The sequence below is a fragment of the Protopterus annectens genome, chromosome 1.part0 (assembly GCF_019279795.1).
Source record: "Protopterus annectens isolate FY-2018-M chromosome 1.part0, PAN1.0, whole genome shotgun sequence".
In the NCBI taxonomy this organism is placed as follows: domain Eukaryota; kingdom Metazoa; phylum Chordata; order Ceratodontiformes; family Protopteridae; genus Protopterus; species Protopterus annectens.
In genome coordinates this window covers 883,409,475-883,432,406 of record NC_056725.1, presented here as the reverse complement: position 1 = coordinate 883,432,406, position 22,932 = coordinate 883,409,475, and the positions used below count along the sequence as shown (strand labels likewise).

The 22,932-nt window shown below is 41.0% G+C and overlaps 1 protein-coding gene across 2 annotated transcripts in view; it reads right to left on the bottom strand.

The window, feature by feature from the left end:
• LOC122795620 (CD109 antigen-like) overlaps positions 1-22,932 on the bottom strand; it is a 647,366-nt gene that overhangs the window by 474,895 nt on the left and 149,539 nt on the right. The gene's annotated exons all lie outside the window — the stretch shown is intronic.

Genomic DNA, 22,932 nt, shown 5'->3' with positions numbered 1-22,932 from the left:
CCTTTACTAAAGGAAAGATTATTTCTGACAGTCTCTTCTGTAAGAAACATTTTCAGTCCCATGGTATGGGCCCTATCAGTTATAATTTCAAATGTCGGGATCAACTAGATTGAGTCCTGAGGCACAGGTACTTAATGGCTGAAAACATAGACATACATATTTATTATATACATTTATTTATTTAGTTATTTATTTATTTAGTTATTATTTATTTACTGGCATTTGTTTACCAGGAAAGTCCACTGGGCCAGGAAAGCCCATTTTCAGTGGAGGTCTGGGGAGAAAAGCTTAGCAAGCTAACAAGAGAGTTACATAATAATACATAAAGTTACAAAACAGAAAAAATATATACTATTTAAAAAGTTACCTAGCAGTTTCATGAAACAGAAATTTATGCAAAAGTTTCATAATAAATTTCATAAAACAGAAAGTTTCTAAGAAGTTTCATAAAGCAAAAATTATACAAACGTTTTCACAGAAGTTTCATGAAATAGGAATATAAATCAAATAGGTAGCACAACTAGTCAAGTGTTGAGAGACAATTATACAATATTTAAAAAAAATAAAATAAAAAAGATATACTAGGTATGAAATGAGCACTTCCCAGAACATTCTTTTTTCTCTGAGGTTTGGCAGTCTCAGAGTTTAAAGAGAAGAGTAAGTGATGTTCAGGGTTCCCCCTTCTGTTTCATTTTCAGTCCTTTTTTTAGCTTGCCTGCACTTGGCATTTTGAGCACCAACATTTGCACAGGGTAGAGCTCTATCTACACGTCTATGATGACTTTTTGCTAATTATCCTTTAAATCATTTGTTCTCTCTTGGTCTTATTGCATTACTGTGATATAATAAATAATTTAATTCATTGCCTGCAGACTTATGTAGCCTTTGGCTTTGGGTAGTTGTAGTTGGAAGCTACTAGATTAAGAAATACTGAAAAATAAATTGTAATGGCAGATAGAGACCACTTGGCCCATTGGCAGAACCACTGACTTAACTGCAGTTCTTGAATAACAAATGTACTTTTCTATACTTCTTAATAATTGAATTAATCCTACTTCTTCACTATGCCTAACCTTAGAATTCCCTCAGATTTTATCTGAAAAAAATCCTTGTGTCACTCTACAGTCATTTACTTTTTTTACATTCTATTATTCTCCCATCTTGACTTGAAGTGTGACTTCTTGGTTAGGCTTCATTATAGTGCTAAGCCTGCATGAATGGATAGATTAGTCTCCAAAACTTGGCATAACTTCTGGACATCTGAATCCTAACAGCAGGTTGTATCTTGATAAAAGTGACCTGCTGCAGTATGCATCTTTCAGAAATAATTACAGCAGGTTAGTTAGGCATTGTTATTAACAAAAATGCTATACTAGTCCTTCTGACTGGTAGAGTGCTGGCTATGAATGCTTTTGTCTGATTTAACAGGGAATAACATTTCAAATCTGCTTTCATTAAAATCTAATTGTAGAGCATGCTAGCAGGAAAATGAATATGATTTCTTGTTCTGTAATACATTGCATATATCTATTTATGTTAAGAGATTAATGTGTCATTTTACAAATAATCACAATACCATAATGTTCTGGCAAAAATATTGTCCTAACAATGCTATGATAAAAGCCAGATTCATTCAAAGGTTCTCCAAAGGACATGCTTTGTAATGAACATTTCATTTTATCAATGAGGGTCCTATTGTCCAACTGATACAGAATGATTATAGCTTGGGGGGGGGTCAACATACACATGTAACTGTACAGTAGGGGTATACTTGCCCACTTGTGTACATTGGGTGGTGTTCTAAATAGGAAAGAATAGGATTTATGAGAGCATTTATACTGTAAAAAATACACTAGGAATGCTCTATGTAGACATGCTTTAACGTGTCAGAAGTTCCTTCTCTTGTACCAAGTGGTAACAAGCAGGGGAGGAGATTTTTAAGCTCTTTTGGATAAAAAAGAAATGCAATAGTAAATGTGATTAAATTCAAATAGCCCAGGACTAAACTATCCGATTAGTATTAAAGGCATACATTTGAAACACAGGCTTTAACAAGTTCATGGATTGGCTAGCAGACGCCATATAACATGTCTTTAAAGTTACTTAAGTGGTTATTTTACCACTTCTATTATTCTGAAAAACTCTCAGTAGTTTGTAAGAGATGATAGCATTAATAGAACTTTGGTTTTATTCCTCTTGCTCAAGAAAGTGTTTGTGCTTCATTTATACATTTTGTATGAGGCAGAATAACATAGAAATTCAATATTACCAAAACTATGAAAATGTACTGCATAATTCATGCCCTTTGTTACTGACATCCTTAATAAAACTTTGCACCTTTTGATGAAATGGGTGCTTAGAAAGTTTTCTGGAGAAAAATATCTTATATTTTATTCTGCTGATAGCAGCAACATTCTATCAACAAAACATGTAAGACTTGCAAAAAAATATTCTAGCTTCTCAGTGCTGATAACTACTGAAATACAGACACAGGTTACCATAGACTTCATAGACCCATGCTTGCTTTTAACCACATCCAGATTGATAGATATCTCATATAGATGTCTGGCAGTTTAGTACAGATGATTAATGCTATAAACTTCTTCCTGTTGTTTTGGGTTCAATTTCATTGGACTCCATTTCTACTGTGCCATTCTAGGCAATGTGTTTCATAAGAACCATGTTCCCAGATTACCCCTGAAAAGAGGCATGTATGTCACATGGGTTTCCTTATTTTACAAAGAGTAGTGCTCTACAGTTGGATGCTGGAAGGGGGCTGAAGCAAATAAACAACTCTCTAATAATGCAGCATATGAAGTGAGATCATTTTCCTTTGCAATGTGCAAAACCTGCCTTTTCCTCCAGAAGACTATTCACCTTGGGGTAAATAATAGCCATATAGCAAACCCATCAGAAAACTAGGAAAGAGCTGGATAATAAGAGCTGCAATGAGATTTTGTGCTTTTTTTTTTACATTAGCTGCTTTTTGTAACGTTAGATGCACAGCCATAAAAGCAGCAAAGCATGGAATGCATTATTCAGTCAGGGACCACTTTTGTGGCGCATGCATGTTTTGGAAACTAGTACACCATTTGGTTTATGTACGGCTTCTTTGAAACTTGACTGCCAGTGGCCACTTGTGCATCTCATATGAGTTTGTTATGTTAGTAAGCATTTGCATGGGGTCAGCTCATGCAGGGTGTTCCCAGGATGTGAAGACTGAATGAATAAAAATCTAGACTTACTCCTTCAAGCCTATAGTACCTTTTTGTACCTTTTAACTGCCAGAGTCCCTTATGGCATCCAAATCTTTTTTGGAGTCTGCTGTCTTTAACTAAGTTACTTACCAGCTAATAAAAGGTAACATTAGAAATGGCAAGGAAATAATAACAAAATGACATTAAGAATTTTAATTAAGGGTGTCTTGCAGTAGAGAAATTAATCACTGCTGATAGGTTTATAGGTGATTACTAGGCTAACAAGCTCCAGGGCCTTATTAGGCCTAGCCCTGCTTCATAAGGTAAGAATTGCACCCTGCATCTTGTGTCTGTCAGGGAAACACCTTAACCATTATGCAAATCCCCATCCCCTAAAAATGCTATGCTGCATTGGTTGGAAATTGAACCTAAGCCTCCCACTTGGAAGATGACAATTCTACCACTGAAGCACCGCTCCTAATGCCACTTATTATTCATATTTTCATATTTATATTCATATTTTCATAACTATGAAACCTACTGTTGAGGGGTATGGTGTGAAATGCAGTGGAGGGAAACAGGAAAATACATTGTCAATGTCCATTTATGTTACACTGTTCTGGAGATATCACCAGCTTATTTGCTAGTTAATTATAAAAAGTAAGCTATATTTCCATATGTGCTCAAAACATCAAAAAACAAATGATTTACAAACTATTGCATGGAATCATGTGAAACTTTCCATATTGTTTAAGAAAACTGTCATGGAAATTCACACTGAAAGTTACACATTTTTAGAAGTATTCAATGTTATTTATATCGCTAATTGCACTTAAGCATGTTTCATATTTAGGTTCATAGGTAAATATAAGGCTAGCTGCCCTCGAGGGCCATTTTAAGTCTATGTATTACCACTAATAAGAATAAGTGGGATCATATCATAGATAAATTGAGGGGACGCTTGCATGGGATAAAGCATTTAGGAGTTGTCTCTGTCCATTAGCAGTACAGGGGGGCAGTTCAGGGGAAAAATGTTCTGTTTCTCATCCCAGATCTAAGTTATACTTGAAAATGGACAGGGATGAACCTTGTTTTATTTGGATGGGGAGTCTGTTCCACACCAGTGGTATGCTCTGCAAAATATTTCTCTCCTTCTAAACCATTCTGCTGATGTTGCAGAAGAGGTTTGAATCCCTAGACAAAGTTTTTCCTAATGCCATTTGACTTGTTGATTGCAGTAAATCCATCAGTAATGGGTTGGAGTATGTCTTGTATGACAGACACAGGTCAACTCTTAGCAGTCTGTCGGATACTGAGTATAGTAGCAGTATTTTGAGTCCATATAGGACATGTTATTTAGGCCTTGTATCCTGTTAGTAAGGTACCTCTGCGGGTGTTCCAGTTGTTGCATATGTCTGGACAGATACATGCCAAAGGGAGCATTATATTCAATAGCTGGTCTAATGAGGGCTGAGTAAAGGGGGACAATGGCATCTTTCAATCTTGACATAGTCCCTTTGTTTATAAGCTGTGCAATATAGAAAGATATTCCTACCACATTAGACATATGTTGTTCAAATGTTAGGTCACTGTCCAAATAAGATTCCAAATCCAGACCAAGTGGGTGAACCAAGAATACTGTCAGTGTGGTAGTTCCCTGGGGGTAGATGACTTCCCAAAGGATACAATAATGCATTTTTAGCATTTAGTTTCAGATCATGATTTTGACACCAGTTATTTATTTGAGACAAACCTTTGTGCAGGATGGCTATGCCACTTGGGGATTCAATGACTGCCCCTAGCTTACAGTCATCTTCAAACTTAGTCAACCAGAGTCCTATATTGGCTTTTATTTCAGAACAGTAGATTCCAAACAGGAAAGGTCCCATCACAGAACCTAGGAGACTCCACTGGTAACTGGTCTCTTTGTGGAGGTAACTTCCCCTGTTTTGATCATCTGCATCCTATCTGTGAGCCAGTTGTCAATCCAATGGGTGACATACAGGCATATTCACAGTTTACTTAGATTTTCTACTATGCCTGATTGGGGAATTGTGTCAAAAGCTTTCACCAGGGCTAGGTATGAGGCATGTACCATTTTTCCTTCATCCATTGCTTTGGTGACCTTTTCAAAAAAAATCCACCAGGTTGAATAAGCATGACCTACCCTTGACGAATCCAAACTGAGAAAGGTCCAATGGTTGGAGGTTCTCTATGTCCTGATTGATTAAGTCTATGATGCGTCTTTCCATGGCTTTGCATATGAGGCTGGTTAGACTTATGGGTCTGTAATTCCCTGGGTCTATGGAAGGTCCTCCTTTGTGCAGTGGAATGACTGTAGCTGTTCTTCATTCACTTGTTACAAAACATGTATGGAGGCTGAGATGTATCAGTGTTGTCAGGGGTGTCGCTAAATCATGATTCATGCTGTTTAAGGTGCATCCAAGGATATTGTCAGGATCCATCAATGCAGTAACTTTTTCAGCTTTTGCTAGCACTTTTAGGACCTGATCTTGTGTGATAGCTGGAGGTGAGCCAGTTTCAGGTCTATCTTTAGGAACATATGGAGAGGAGAGAGATGGGTAAAGTTAAAGCTAAATTTATCATCCAGTGAGTTCACTATATCTTCATCCTCAGTGTAGGTAACATCATTCACAATCAGCTCAATTCATTGCTGCATTGCGCTTTAGAGATTACAAACATAACTAAACAATGCCTTGTCACTGTCTTTGGCTTTGCTAGCTATTTTAGCCTCAAACTTGGCTTTGGTGGATCTTATTAAGCTCCTGGGTCATTTTTTTTATTTCAGTGACAAGCACTCTAACATTCTGTGAATTACTGTTCTTACTTTTAGTCAAAATTATTTTCCTTTTTCTTTTTATTATAAAGGCTATTAATATCACGGTTCCACTATGTGGGTTTGTTTATGGAATTTTCCCTACACTTGTTCCTACTGGGTACAGCTGCACCCAAGCAACAGTGTACATGCTGGAATAGTATACATTTCTGCTTATTCAGTGAACTTAACTGGGTTTGGTAGGGATTTGAAACTTGCTAATATATCACTTAGAAATAGGTGGTTTGTCTTAAATAAATTTCTAAAGATACCCCGTATGGAAGGGATCTCTAGTTTCAGTTTTATTTTGAAGGAAATTGCTTTATGGTTAGACCTAACAAGTGATGAGAATTCACAATATTTATATTTACAATATTTTCTCTAAATATCTCAATTAATACACACTCAAGAGAAATGTATTGCTGTCACATGAAACTTATCTCTGATTATCAAAAGTAGTTTAACAATAGATGTCTAGTTTAGACAGTTTGCAAGTTATGACAACTTGTTTGTAAATGCTTAACAAAAATATAATAATGGATTTATATGCATTATAATACAGTATTTATGGAATGACTAAGAATGTACTGACAGTTATCACTGCAAACAATATTTCTTACTGATATCATTGCTATTTTTACAGCTTTAATAGATTTATTGCTCACAAAACATTTGTTTAGCTTATGCTTTTTTTAAATTAGTTTGTCAGAAAATTCTCTAGAATGCAAGGATATTTGTAGGCTGCTAGAGGTGTGACATTCTGCACCACATAGGTGTTAATGAGTTAAAAGTCATGTAGAAGAGTCCATGATTACTTCACAATGGATAAATTATATTTTGTGGACAGAAATATTCTGAGTTAATTTTGGAACATTCTGTTGAAATTTAAAACCATTAATACTTGTTTTATGTAGAGGGCTATCTCTTCCTAGACCCCATGTGGAGATCTTGTCTCACCCAAATGCCTTTCTTTTATAGGACCTATTTCATAATCATAGCAGCATGTTGAATGCAGAACATTTTTGTTAAGAAGATTTGTTTTCTTCAGTTGTGATCAGTTGCTGTGATTGTCTGAGTGAGGATAAGACACAAAAATCTATTTAATCCTTGTAGAAAAACGTGCTGCAAGCAAAACTGAAATGATGCTCAGGATATGTTGTATTCTGCCTTTGAAAATTAAGAAGGATTCAGTCACTGTGGACCATTTCTGCTATGTCTTAGCCTGGGCTAAATTGTTTGCAAAAAAACTGCCCCTTGACCTTCCTTCACTTAAAAGTGGAGGAGCTTATCCACAGTGACTTACGAAATGCCCATTTTATATACTTCACTAATATTTTCACTTACATTACCCACAAAGATCTACTGTTTTCCATTTTCTAGCTAAATGTCATAACATTCAGAACTGAACTGCCTTTTTCATGTACTTTGTATTTTCTAGTACTTGTGCATTTTATAGCATAGGCTAGATTTCAATGTGCTGAGCCTAGACTGTTTGGCATTATCTGAGCACTACAACCAACCATCTTACATTAAGAGGGCCCCCTGCACCCTTGTGGCAGAAGAGTATAGCAAAGGACCCATCTGCATCGGAGATTGCTCAAATACGGCTTGGTATTGAGCATTTCCATTGCAGCTTGTTTGAGAATTGATTAACTTAGCTTATATTTAGGGATCACGTTTGCAAGGACCTGTGCTCAGTTTACAAAAGCTGATCTATGATTGGTGTGCTCTCTCTTATCTCTGGAGTGAATCCAAATAAAATCCAAAAGATCCTTTAGAATCTAGAGAAAAAATAAGTAGTTTTCTTCACTGTTCTGTACTTTTAAAGTGCGTATTCCTGAATTACCACCTACTGTTAACTGTTTTTAGCCATATTAACTGTTTGCTTTTCACTGTTTCAACTCTTTGCTGTTTTACATGTTTTTCCTGCACTTTGTATTTTCTAGTACTTGTTTATAGTACAAGGTAGATTCATATTTGCTGAATCTAGACTGTTTGGCATTATCTGAGTACTATAACCAGCCATCTTACATTAAGACGGCACCCTGCACCCTTGTAGCAGAAGAGTGTTGCAAAGGACCCATCTGAGTTGGAGACTGGTAGAATAATTTATTTATTTATTTGTTTGTTATTTTATTTGACATTTGTTGACCGGGATAGTCCAACTGAGCTTGTGCCCTTTTTCAGCAGAGGCCCGGGGTGAAAAGCTTCACAGTACAGGTTATGCAAGTAAAATACTCACAGTACAAATTATGCAAGTAAAAAAATTCACAGGAGTGAAGTAAAATACAATAAACACAATGGAAGGATGAGCAAATGTCTATTATAGTACTAGTAAGAGATTTCAGCAAATTAGTCATTTAAACTAAGTAGCAAATATTGAGGAGGGAGGAAAGAACAAAGTGACAAAAAATGTAGAAAACTGTTAATAGGATAGAGTTAGAATAGACAGCATAATTGCAGGAAAGGAACAAGTAGGAAGGAGAAAGGGAGGGAAGAAAAATATTAGAGGGGAGCGAGAGGGAAAAATTTCAAGTGGGATGATTGCAGTGGCAGGACCAAGTGCTGTGTAGGTAATTTCTGAGAGATTATTTCTTTATTAATTTGACATTTAACCAAGAATGTCTGACTGAGCTAGGATCCTTTTTCAGCTGAGGTCCAGGGAGAAAAAACCCACAAAAGCACACAAAAGGTTATAAAAATAACATTAAAGAGAACAATACAGAAAATATAGTGTGTAGTACTCAAATTAGTTACAAGGCTTAGTACTGAGCGTTTCCGTTGGCCAGCTTGTTTGAAAATTGCTTAACTTAGCTTGTATTTAGACATCATATTTGCAAGGGCCTGTGTTCAGTTTACAGGAGCTGCTCTAGGACTGGTGTGCTTTCTCTGATCTCTGGGGTGAATCCAAATGAACTCCAAAGCATCCTTTGAAATCTACAGAAAAATAAGTGCTGGTTAAACAAAACGATTCCCTTGAACTGATCCAGGTCCAAATGACTGTAGGTAAGACCCCTCTCCAAGTTAAGGCTAGTTATAGGACCCCCTCCATGAACTAGGATACCCACACTGCATTCTTGGATCTACTTGAATCACTCAAGGTACAAACAAACACCCTGGTTTTGGATGACTTTAACTACCCATCCATAGATTGGGTAAATTATACATGTACTAACCCTTGCCCTAAGGTTCTTGGACTTCATCAACTCCAATGCCCTGGACTAGTTGTCTGACACCCCTACAATGGGCCCAAACATTCTGGATCTGGAGCTCACTAACATGGGTGATTGTTGCAGCATCCCATGTATGCCACCCTCCCTAGTAAGGTCTGATTATAAACCAGTCTCATTAGAAGTGACAATAACATCCAACTACCCCATTAGCAGTAACTAGACTAAAAACCTTCTCCAAATACAATTACAACCTAATAAGTGGCAGCATTAATAACTTCATAGCCCACTCCATGCCCTCACTTATGGCATGGACACATATACTGGGATTTACACCAATGCCTTGTATAAGCATTTATACAAATGTATTGACTGAGCCGTACTTGATAGGACCAAAACAAGCTTCTCAAGAAAGAACAAGCCTGCCTGGTGGGCATCCACCATTACCAGGTTATACAATAAAATAAAGAAATTGCTATCCAAGAGCAGGAAGAAATGGTCTCTGAATTGGAAGCATTCTCTCCTCGGCTTCAACAAGCAAATAAGATACCTTATAAAGCATTCTAAAGCTAACTATTAATCCAAATTAGCCTTCTTCACTGAGGATAACCATGAGGCCTTCTTAACTACATCAGAAACCTTAAAGGAAAAAACAGATCTGCACAGAACTGGTTGTTAATGGCACCACATATACTGAACCTGCAGAAATAGTCAACCTGCTAGCAGACAGGTTCATTGAAAACTTCTCCCTCTTGTACCCATCACATATCCCCAAAGCATCTCTACCCCCTGCCGTCCACCTAATATCTCCAAGGAGCAGGTCGTAAACGCTCTCTCCAAAGCCAAAAAACGCAGCTTCTGTGGAACCTGATAATAACCAGGGTGTGTTCTAAATGGATTAAAACAGGAACTAGCTGCTCCGCTGAGTACCTTTTTTAACCACAGTCTTAGCACTGGTTTTGTGCCTGCTGAATGAAAACCAGCAACTGACATCCCATTACATAAAGGAGTTGCCTCTACTGACCCTAAACTATAGACCCATAATCCTGACCTCACTAATGTGAAAGGCTATGGAAAGAATAATCATGGGACTTATCACAAAGATATAGGAGACCTCTAAATGCTTGACCTGACCAAGTTTGGCTTTGTTAAAGGGAGATTCTGCCTCATGAACTTGGTGGACATCTTTTAGACAGTCACCAAAGCACTGGATGAAGGCATATCCATGCACATGGCCTACTTGGACCTGGCCAAGACCTTTGACACTGTTCCCTACTCGGGCATCATTGATAAACTCACCCAGCTGGAGATCAACCCACAAATTATCAGGGGGGTTGCAAAGTGCCTCACTGATAGAATGCACACAGTCAAAACAGGTGACTCTAGTTCCACCAGCAGATAAAGACCTATAGCCAGTGATATTCCACAGAGATCAGTGCTGGGGTTCCTATTGTTTGGACTCTACTTCTTGGATGTTATGTCTTTCGGCTTTTCCCGGTTAGGGGTCGCCACTGTGGAAGTCCGGTCTGCTAATGATTGGCAGTATATTTTTACATGCCAAGTTGCCGGCCCTGATGCACAACCTTCAACAAAGGTACACCCATTCATGCATGTCTCCACACAGAAGGTGCTCTAGCTGAGAATCGAACCAGACAACATCTTACTGTGAGGTGACAATGCTACCACAGCACCACCACCACATGTACACTCTACTTCTTGGATACACATGCTAAAATAAAAGGCCTATGGCTGACAAAGTTTGCTATAATTGCAGACTGGGTCCATTCATCAAGTCGCCAAATTATGTCAACATCCTGCAAGAGGGACTTACACAGACAAACAACTGGTGCCAAAGTCATGGGCTAAAATCTAATGCAAGGAAATGCATTATCATCCCCTTCAGCAATGGCAATGCCCCTGCAGATTACTGCATTAATAACTACACCCTAAGCACATAATCAGTGGTGAGAAATTTGGGCATTTGACAGCAACCTTTCCTTTGACCACCATGTCTCCACAGTGCTAAGAAAGGCTTTCTGTGTTGCCCACCTCATAATTAAGAGCATTGCATCCAAAACAAAACAGGTTATAATCGCCCCTGTACTCCTCACTCATCAGGCCAATAACAGAGTACAATGTTACCTTTGGTATGTACGTTACCAGACACGTGCAGCAATTGGAAAGACCTCAAAGTTTTCTTACAAAGAAAATTCAGGGTTTTCAGCATGTCATATGTTGATAGACTGAAATCACTGTCACTATACTGTGTCTTACAGACTACTTAGAAGCAACCTCTGCCTTGCATATAAAGCAATCTCAGATTCTGCTCTAATGGAAATGTTGCACATTCATAAATCAAATGGTATAAGATACACTCACTCTAGGGAACTCAACCTAATATGTGACATCAACAGGACTTGCTGGAGGTACAGATATGTCTCACAGAGGTTACCTCTCCTCTGGAGCAAACTTCCATTTCAGGTGAAGCAGAGCCCCTTGCTGACCCTATTCAAGTGTAATTTGGATGACTGGATGAGAAACCACCAATTCACACTGGGAGTTTCACCTGTGTCCATCTTAGATAGGGGCAGTAGCTGTTGACTTAGTTCTGCTTAATACCCTGATATTCTTGGAAACAGGGGCTGTACTTGGCTAGGCTTGTAAGGACCCTAGGGACATTAGCCTAGTAACCTTCTATGATCCTATGATCATAGGTTCATAGGTTCATAGGTTCATAGGTTCATACTAGGCTATCTGCCCTAGGGCATTTATAAGCCTAGCCAGAGTGTGTATGGCTTTTGCCACCCATTTTAAATTAATTTTGCTATGCCCTTTTTCGAGGTTAGTATACTGTGCTTCTGTCTAACAGTGACACAGAAGTGATACCCTGGGTAAACCTACGATCTCCCATCCACTCATCAAGATTCCTCTTGAAGAGAGTCAGTGAGGGACTCTGCCTAACCTGGACTGGGATTTTATTCCAGAGTGAAGGGAGCCTCTGGGTTATGAATCTGTCCCTCCAGCATGTCCTATTTATTTCAGTGCTGAGGTTTAAGTCCCTCGAGCGCGTAGCTCGATGGGATTTGGATTTTCTGAGGTGCAGCATGTCCATTAATTCTGGGTTGGACATGGCTTTATACGTCAGGCACAGATCGCCTCTGAGCAGGCAGTATGCCACTGAGTAGAGCTGGAGTTTCTTTAACCGGGCAGCATACGGCATCTGTTTGAGCCCCTTGATCCTCTTGGTTTGGTACTTTTGGGGTCTTTCCAGTTGCTGCAGGTGTCTGGTAAGGTACATCCCAAAAGGGGCATTGTACTCAATTATGGGCCTGATGAGGGATGAGTAAAGAGGCACGATGACCTCCCCTGATCTAGATGTGAATCCCTTCATGATTAGGTGGGCTATATAAAATGTTTTTCTAACCACTTCGGCCACATGGTTGCCAAATGAGAGATTGCTATCAACTTGGGTCCCCAGGTCCCTAATTACTTCTTCTGTACTTAATGGATTACCACCTATGTGGTAATTTGTGGGCACTTTGTTTTTGCCAAAGGGGATGACTATACACTTTTTGGCGTTTAGCTTGAGGCCATGGCTCTGACACCAGTTGTCTGTTTCTATGAGGCCCTTTTGGGGGATGCTTGTGTCAACTGGAGAGTCTATTATGGCACCCGGTTTGCAGTCATCTGTGAACTTGGTCAGCCACAGTCCTTCCATGTTGGCCTGTACCTTCGAGAAATATATACTGAACAAGAGAGGTCCCAAGACTGAGCCTTGTGGGACGCCACTTGCAACTGGTTTGGAGTCTGACATGGCTCCAGCTATTCTAACCATGTGAGTTCTGTCCTTGAGCCAGTTTGCAACCCATCTAGTGACATAGGGGTTTATATTTAAGCTGGTGAGCTTATCTATAATGCCCGAGTGGGGTATTGTATCGAAGGCTTATGCGAGGTCCAGGTAGGCTGTGTGGACCACCTTCCCCTTGTCAATGGCTTTGGTGACTGTTTCAAAGAAATCGACCAGGTTTAAGAGGCAGGATCTGCCCTTAACAAAGCCGAACTGGGTAGGATCCAGTGTCTCTAGGTCCCCAATATCTTTATTTATAAGGTCCATGATGATCCTTTCCATAGCTTTGCAGACCAAGCTAGTGAGACTTATGGGGCGATAGTTTCCAGGATCCGTTGAGGCGCCACCTTTGTGGAGAGGGACCACTGTTGCTGTACGCCACTCTTTGGGTACATATCCTGTAGTAAGGCTGAGACTGAACAGTAGTTTTAGGTTTGGGTTTAGCTCTTCTTGGAGTTCATGTAGGATGCAGCCCGGGACACCGTCTGGTTCCATTGATGCTGTGTTTTTTGCTTTGGAGAAGGCAGCTCTTACCTGAGCATCTGAGATGTCAGGGGGGGCAGCACTCTGCTGGGATAGATATTATCCCTTTTGGTGGGGAGGGGGGGGGGATTTTGCGCTGAACCTGTCAGTTAGGATGTTGGCAATGTCTGTGGGTTCGGTGTATTTTTTGTCATTTTGGACTAATTCTGAGCATATCTGGGAATTCCCACCCAGGTTCCTAACATAACTAAAGAAAGCCTTGTGATTATCCTTAGTGTCCTGTGCAATTTTTCTCTCGAAGCTGGCCTTAGACGATTTTATGAGTGCCCGTAGTTTTTTGCTAATACTGATCAGAGATGCCTTCCCTTTTTGGGATTTTGCTCTGTCATGTAGTAGCTTCCTCCTTCTGTTGTATAGTTTGTTTATGGCTGGGGTCCACCAGACAGGACGTCTGCCTTTGGAGTATTGGGTCTTGGTTTTATTTGGGATTGCATGATCCATGCATTCCTGAAGGTGTTCATAGAATGCATTTATAAAGGATTTTGTGGTCTGGGCCGTATTATCCAGAGGCCCGGGGGCTTTGAAGGATTCCACCTCGGTTTTGAGGAGTGTGAAATTTGCTTTAGAGAAGTTTTTCACTGTGGTTTTCTGGGCACGGGGTGGGGTCGGGATGTGAATATCCAGTGAGATTAGTTTATGGTCTGATCTTACCAGTGAGGGATACACTTCTGGTCTGGAGCATAGAGTCCCCATGTTGGTGATGATCAGGTCCAGTATGTTTTCCCCTCTTGTGGAAGTGGTAACAAGTTGTTCCATAGCATTTGAGTTTATAAATTCTAGGAACCTTTGGGCTAGGGTGTTGGAGCTAGAGTAATGCTACCAGTCTATGGTTGGGTAGTCGAAGTCACCCAATATAATGGTGTTTGGAGAGACCTTCATATTTTCCAGTGTTCTCAGGAAGGCCGAGTGGGGTTCCTGGGTTTGGTCTGTAGCAGGCTATAAACTGGAAGGCAGTTTTACCCACTGTTAGTTGCACATGGATAGTCTCTGATGCTTCGTGCTGTGCCACCAACCTGGAGGTGTGGGTATCTTTGACGAATATTGATACTCCCCCTCCTTTTGTGGTTCAGTCCAAGTTTTGGGGCCGAAAAGCATGGTATGAGGTATAACCTGGTAGTGCTGGGGTGCTCTCGAGAGCCTTGAACCAGGTTTCTGTTACTGCACAGATATCGATGTTCTCCATGCTAAGGAGAATTTCAAGTGCGTGCATCTTGAGGTTTAGACTTCTGGCGTTGAGTAGCATTACTCTTAGTTTCTTATCCCTTGTGATACCTATGGAGGTGGGTTTGTCTTTGAGCCTTGCCTAAAAAAGGCACTATGGGGGTAGCAAGAGCCTTTGCCAATATCCGAAAGCCCAGGGGTGACAGGTGCAAGCCGTCCCTAGCGAAGCATCATGGCTTGTAGAGCATGTCATCCCAGGCTGACAGGCATTGGATCCCCTTTGAATGACACCAATACTTAAGCCAATTGTTGAAATTGATAATCTTGTCTTCATACTGTGGCATCATTCTTGGTGAGGGTAAGATGCTACTCAAGGTCAGGGTCATACCAGCCTGGGCTACATGCCCAGAGAGCTCCTCTATGTCTCTTTTCATGTAGTCCAGGGAGGTACATCTTAGGTCATTCACACCAGCATGGACAATGACTGAGTCATATTTGTACTTGCCTTGGAGTGACCTGAGTGCTTGTGTTATGTGGCGGATCCTAGCACCCGATAGGCAGCTCACCGTGACCTTCTCCTTGTTCAGCCTGGTGAGCGGGACGTCAGTGTGCCTGATGATAGCGTCACCTATTACAAGTGTATCAGGTGTGTTGTTTAGCCTTAAGGGCTGTGACTGTTCAGCACACTGGCTTTGTGAGCTATGTGTTGCACGTGTTTTATTTTGGGGTAGCAGTTGTTTGGGTGTCTGCTTTGGAGGTCTCTGCTGCTTAGGCAGATTTTTATTTAGAGCCTCCAAGTATGTTTTTGTGTGTTTATGTGTTTGGTTTGCTGTCAAGGTAGGTCTGTGTGAGACTGGAATTGTAGTGAGTGTGGTTTCCTTCTCCTCCTGACTGGTTACGCCAGTACTGAGTTGAGAGAGCTTAGCCTCCAGTTTGGCTATATGGTTGCATCTCTCACATGTGTTGGAATTTGTTGGGAGGAGGAGAGGGTTGTCTGTGTACATTAGGCAGTTGTAACATTGCCTCAAGATTCCCAGGTTCACCAGCTGGACCGGAGAGGAGATTGACAACTGACCTTTGGACATGCTAGAATAGTATTGGGAATTCCTTTATAATTGAAAAAAAGGGTTTTCTTTCCAACCCAGGACACATACCTGGTTTTGAATTTTACTTTTTCTACTTGGATATTGCAAGCTGCATTAAGATATCGTTTCATAACCATTATTGGAGGAGATGGGTGGTATGGCTTCCATGTGAACCCTTTTAAATAGTTAATGCCACTGTATTACTAACAACAAGTAGCTTCAGCAGTTTATGAATCAAGTCATTGCCCCCCCCCCCACCCGGGGGTCTTAAGGAACCATAAAAAATATGATTTGTCCCTCTTAGCTCTGTGTCTAGAAACTTCTTAACATTCTTCTAGGAAAATGTAATGTGGGATAGTCCTCTCAGTATGCTACTGCAAGGAAAATTGCCACCCATTCAAGGCACTGATTGTCCAGGTAGGATCAAAAAACATAGCTTCAGTAGCTCATCCATTCACTGTAGTAGCATTGATTTGATAAACTCAGAGAGCAGCTGATTCTTTATTGCTTAATCTTAACTCTCACTTAGGATATTCTGATACTATGATTGTGAGGAAGGACCATGGTCACAGGCAGCACATCCTTGTTTTGAGTGGATTTTTTAACAAGGGGAATGTGTATTATTGTTCTTTGCTTGTGCATGCATTTCTAAAGACTTGGTGCAACAACAAAACACTTTCACTGATTGATGTTATAAAGAATTCTAGATGTTGGAAGACCACAAATTCTCGAAAAGAGATGCTTTAGAAAAAAAAGTTTTGTACTCACTATAATGTTCCATCTGCATTGTCAATTGTTTTCATCTCTCCTCACAAATGGGTTACGGATCCAATCATCAGATCCAACTCAGCTGTTACTAAGCTCATGGCAACCAAAGAAGCTCGTGGACACTCCCCTTACAATGCATCTCTCCCTGTTCCCTCAGATCTTGTTTGTGATAATACACACTGGCAAGATACCCCCAAATAAAACTAAAGCGTGAAAGATGGTTGAAGAGACCAGGGTTGCAGAGACAAGGATAAAAAAAAATCCTAATTATAAAAACTTCTCATTCAACCAGGGCCAGGGGCTGGAGGGAGGGAATGTGAGGAGAGGTGAAAAAAAATGACAATACAGATGGAATGTTATAGTGTGTACATAACTTCTTTATCTGATATTGTCAATTTTTTCATCTCCTCCTCACAAATGGAACCCCAGCTTCCTATATCCTGGACAGACTCAAGGGAGAATATTCCTCAGAACCACTGAACCAAAGGAGACCCTTACCTGGGAGACCATCTCCAACTTATAGTGGAAGATAAACATCTGATGGTTAGACCAAGTGGCCACTGCACAAATGTCATCCATGGAAGTGTTAGTTTAAAAACATAACATGAGGCCATGGCCCTAGTGGAGTGAGCTCGAACAGGCTTGGGAAGATTAATACCCATTGAGGTGTAAACAAAAAAATGCAATCAGAAAGCCATCTTGATAAGGTAACTTTGAAAACTGATGAACCTTTCATAGGACCCACAAAAGCAATGAACAACTGGTTTGTCTTGCAAAACTCTTTGGTTCTATATAGGTAGAATCACAACTGTCTATGTACATCCAGCAAGTGTGAACATATTCACCCTTGTTAAATTTAAGAAAGAAGGCAGGCAAATGAATGGTTTGGTTGATACTGGTTTGAGAAACAAGTTAGGGAGAAAGGAGGGGTTGGTACACAGTGAGACTCTGACTTTGTGAAAAATCAGATATGAAGAATGTGAGCATAAGGCTTGGATCTCTGAAATTCTCATTGCAGATGTGATTGCTACTAGAAAAATAATTTTCCAGGAATAAAACTTAATATCACAGGTGGATACAGGTTCAAAGGGTGGTTGCACAATAGAATATAGCACTAAATAGAGGTCCCATGGGGGAGAAGGATCCCTGTGAAGTGGTTTTAACAACAGGGTCCCTTTTAAGAAGGCTTTGCAAAGTTTGTGGGAAATTAGTGATATGTCATCCTCTCCAACATGGAAAACTGAAACAGCTGCTAATTGAACTTTTACTGTAGAGGCAGATGCTCCATCATTAAAAAGCTGAGCCAGAAAATCCAAGACAAAGTGAGCAGGGTCTGTAATAGGATCTACATTATGCTGTTGCCCCCAAATTACAAATCCCTTTCATTTACTTTTGTACAGTTTCTGGATGGATGATTCATGAGAAGACAACAAAATATGTCTGACTGGTGAGGAGAGTACGGGTTGTCTGGCAATCAATGGAACTGGAGAAACCAAGCCATCAGCTTGACATTGTGGAGGTTTGGATGAGGCATCCCTGTTGGGTGTAACAGGGATTCTTCTGAAGAGGAGGCCAGAGAAAGCGAAACCACATTTGATGAGCCCAGAATGGGGCAATGAGGATTACTGCTCTCTTCAACCTGCTTGCTTTCTAAATAAACTTTGAGATCAAGGGGAATAGGGGAAGGGCATAAAGTAGACCAGGGGGCCAATTGTGATTGAGAGAATTCGTTGGGCACTTCCCTTGTGGGGGATCAGGGCAAAATAGTTGTTGCATTTGTTGTTTAGGGGAGAGGCAAAAAGGTCGCAACAAGGCTGGCCCCATCTGGGGAAAATGTCCTCCTCTGCCCTTTGGTTGCTAGACCACTCATGAGGAATGAGAAAGGATCTGCTCTATTTGTGCACTGTCATGTTGGACTTTCCCAGAATGGGTGTTGCTATGAGAAAGTGGTTGGAGAAGATCGCCCATTGCCACACTCTGAGGGCTTCTCGACATAGAGGGTAAGATTTGGTTCCCCCTTGCTTGTTTATGTACTAGACCACTGACATGTTGTATGAATTACAATTGTCTCTAGAGGAAGAAGAACTTGGAATGCTTGCAACATGAGGAGCACAGTTCTCATCTCCAGGACATTGATTTGCACATTTGCCTCATTTGCAAACCAGGTTCCTTGGACTGTTCTCCCCCGATAATACCCCCCCCCCAATCTGGGAGGCATTCATGGTCACCATGGTCCGTCGCTGTGGAGGAACAAAGGGTTGAACTTGTAACAATTGATCTGACCGCATCCACCATAAGAGGGATCTTTTGCATGCGCTGGTTATCAGAATCTGGTGGGACATGGAATGAAGAATCACTCACTGGGCAGCTAGAAGCCACTGTAGTATTATCATATTGAGTCTGGCTAATGGGGAATAGTACTGTTGCCCAGCCATTGACCCTAACACTTGAAGAAAATGATGCGTGGCTATCTTCCTATTTCAAAGCAACCTGTCTGTTTGTCATTAGATCATTAATACTCTTGAAGATGGAAGTTTGGCAATCATCTGAGTAGTGTCCAAAACCACTCCAATGAACTCCAAGGTCTGTACCAGTTCCAGATGTGATTTTTGTCAGTTTATTGAGATACCCAGTTCTGCACAAAGCTGAGAAGTGAGTCCCATGCATTTAACAGTAGGTGCCTAATCAGGGCAGAGATGAGCCAGTCGTCAAAATAAGGAAACACATGGAATCCATGTCTTCTCAGCTGAGATGCAACCAGGGCCATTTATTTGGTGAACACGCTGGGGGCTGTGGGGAGACCAAAGGGCAGTGCTCTGAACTGGAAATGACTGGCTTCCAACCGGAAGTATAGGTATGTTCTAGAGTGTCTGTCCATCTTTATATGGTAGTACACGTCCTGAAAGTCCACTGAGCACATCCACTCATCCTTGTCCAAGAATGGAAGTATGGACTGAACCTTGACCTTTTGGAACTTGCTGCATCAAACTGACTTTAGCTTGCTGAGATCCAGAATCAGTCTCCAGTCCCCTATATTCTTTGGAACTAAAAAGAATCTTGAGTAAGTTCTGAATCCTCTCTGGTCTGGGGGGACTTCTTGGATGACTCTTTCTTCTAGCAGTTTTTGAACCTAAATAACTGGTTGCTTCCTTTGATTGGTTGGGACATCTGGGATTCTGGTGATAAGGGAAGGTGGTTGATTGAAGGGAGTGTGATAGCCTCTGGATATAATCCTCTGCACTCACAAATTGGAAGTTACGTTTTGCAAGGCATTCCAATGGAGGGATAGTCAACCCCTGATTTCTTCCAGAGGTGGACAATCAGGCCTCCTTTCAAGTAGGTTGGAAGGGTTTCCTGAAAAAGGGTTCTTGGGAGGCCTGGTTTTGCAGAGCTCCTCTGCTGTGAGGGCATCGTCTTCCATTATTATTTTTTCCTTCTTTGCCTCTGGGGGAAAAAAATTTCCATGTGTGTCCTGGTAAGAACTCCGAGATTTTTTGAACCATGTCTTTCTTCTTCCTTTCTGACCTTCAGAGTAGGGTCTCTGGGGATGGTGGGAAAATGTATGCCCATGGCAGATAGAGTCTTACCTTCCTTCTCACACCTGGAAAGGGTATCTTTAACTTTTGGTCCAAAAATAGAAGAACCATCAAATGGCACATTAACAAAGGAAGACTTGAAGAGCTCCACAAAGTCACATAGGTGCACCCTGGCATGTCTCTTCATAGCAATGCTGGAACCCACAGCCTTACTTGTTCCTTCAGCTGTATGCGCAATAAGCCTCATGGAAGAGTTAGCTATGGAGTGTAGGGTTGCTAGCTGGGAAGATAACTTTGGACGTACCCCCTCAGCTACTTCTCCTTCCAGAGTATCTGTTAACTCCTTAATCAGATCACTTTGTAACCTTATAAAATAGGAAAGATAGTTCAGCGATCACAAAGCAAATGTCACTGAAGAGAAACATGCTTCCCACATCTAACCATCATACCAGAATCTTTATTAGGAGGGTGAATAGTAGAACTCTCCTTCAAGAGTTCCTCTTTGGTCACTGCTGCTAGGGCCATGGTATCTACTGCAAGACCCTTAGTCCAGAAGGCTTTATCCAGTGGAGCTGTAATTAACTTGTTTGGTCACAGGGGAACAGGTTTGATGGAATCCGGGGTCTCCTACCCCCTCCTAAAGATCAAACCAATGAGCTCATTGGTGGGCGGAGTCACCCAGGAGGAAGATGGTTGAGAAACAAAAGCGACCAGCTTCACTGCCTCCTCCAGAGAAGGACTGTTGGACTACCAGTTGCCTCTCTGTTTGAGCATTTCTAAAATCTCCCCAAAGGATACATCCTCAGGAGGTGACTTTGGGGATGCTTCTCCCTCATTGAGGTTGGTGTCTTCCATAGCAGACTCCTTGGTGAAGTCCAAATGTTTCCACTTATAAAGTCTCTTCCTAGGAACCTCCTCAGTGGGAGAGTCTGGAGATGTATCCGAAGAGACGAGGGAACCCTGCTGGGTATCCTGGTGCTTCAGGTCTCACTGTCCTAGTGGAGTATCCTAGATGGAAGAGGTATGCAGGGAATCAAGTCAGAACTGAGGATCTGAAGGGGACAATACCCTTTTAGTTGCAGTGCTAGCTATTGCCCTCTCCAAGACCCCAAAGGCTAACTGCTCCTGAGTGTAAGAGGACTCCAGCCCTGACAAAACACACTTGTAAGACAAAGCCTCCTCCAAAACCAAAGACAGCTCACCCTGTGTAGAGGCCACAGCTGAGCTCATCTGTGCAGACTCCCTGAGATGCACTGACTGCTCCAACTGTCTGGAAGTTAAACACTGTCAAGGACTGCAAGAGTCACTACAGCTCCGGGAGCTCTATGGTTCCAAGAAAACTGAAGAGCTCAGAGCAAAGGCCTTATCTGAAGTAAATATTCTTGGATCCAACCTAAAGGATACTTGGAGTGTCGGATCCAATGGCTCCAAAACTTGCTCTGAAGTCGGAGGAGTATCCAGATGGAGAGTGATAAACTCAAGAAGCCCCAGAACCAAGTGGGTTGAGGCCTAGAGTGACTTAGTTATGGCCTACACCCACAAACTCTTCTGCACCAAATGCTCCCCATCATCCTCAGTAAGACTCCTGGTTAAATCAGAAGAAGAGCCAGATGGGGATCTTGGCCTGAACAAAAAGGAAGATGGTACTCTGAAAGGCACAGGATCATAATTTGGAGAGTACTTTGTCCGAGGAAGAGTTTTAGTAGGCTTAAAGGCACTCTTTTTTGGATCCATTACCAACTGGTCCAGCCCATTCTTTTCAGATGACTCCATTGCCAAAGATATTGGATCCAATTTGTCAGTAGCCAGCGTCAATGGCCTCACCAGATCATTATCGGCATGTTTTGAAATTTTTGTCCTTGGCTCCAAGGTATCAGATGAAGCCAATGAAGGCATCTTCTTGACCTTATCACCAGAATTCACAGACAGGGAAGAAGCAGGACTAGATTGAGCAGACTTTGATTTAGAAGTGTTTTTTACTTTAGAAGCAGAAATGACCTTTTCCAAGGTAGAGGGAAACATCCTTTTCAAGAAAAGTTTATTCCTTCTTTCAACCAATGCACAGTGGTTGAAAGAATGGCAAATATAGCAGTTCTCTTGTAAATGCAGAATGCCTAAGCAATACATGCACAAAGAGTGCAAATCTCTGAGTGGGATTTTATGTCCACATTTGGAGCACTTTTTAAAGCCAGCAGGATTGTCGTGTTTGCCTGACATGACAAGAAGGCAGACACTAGAAAGAGGGAGAAAGTTATAGGAAAGAGATTTTTTTTAAATAGAAAAAACAAGAGGGGGTAAAACTACTAACAATGGTAGTTAAGGCTATCTAAAAAGGTAAGGGAAGAGGGGAAATATCGCGCTAAAATGGTTATAGTTATGGTTATGGAGAGAGAGAGAGAGAGAGAGAGATAAGTAACCTAATAAAAAAGTGGTTACTAATAAAAGAGGAAAATGTTCAGTACAAGGGAAAAAGCAGGTCAACAATGAAACACAGAAAAGTTGAGAAGAAGTAAGAAAAAGGCAATAATTTAAAGAATATGACCTGACGATCCAAAAGCTGTAAGGAAGGAACACATCGTTTGTGAAGCAGCAAATGAGATCTGAGGGAAAAGGAAAACATGTACTGTGGGTAAAGGAAGTGTTCAAGAGCTTCTTTGGTTGCCATGGGTTTAGTAATGGCTGAGTCGGATCTGATGATCGGATCTGTAACCCATTTGTGAGGAGGAGGAGGAGATGAAAAAATTGACAATATCAGGTTTTCTGCTACTTAATCAATATATGTTAAAATG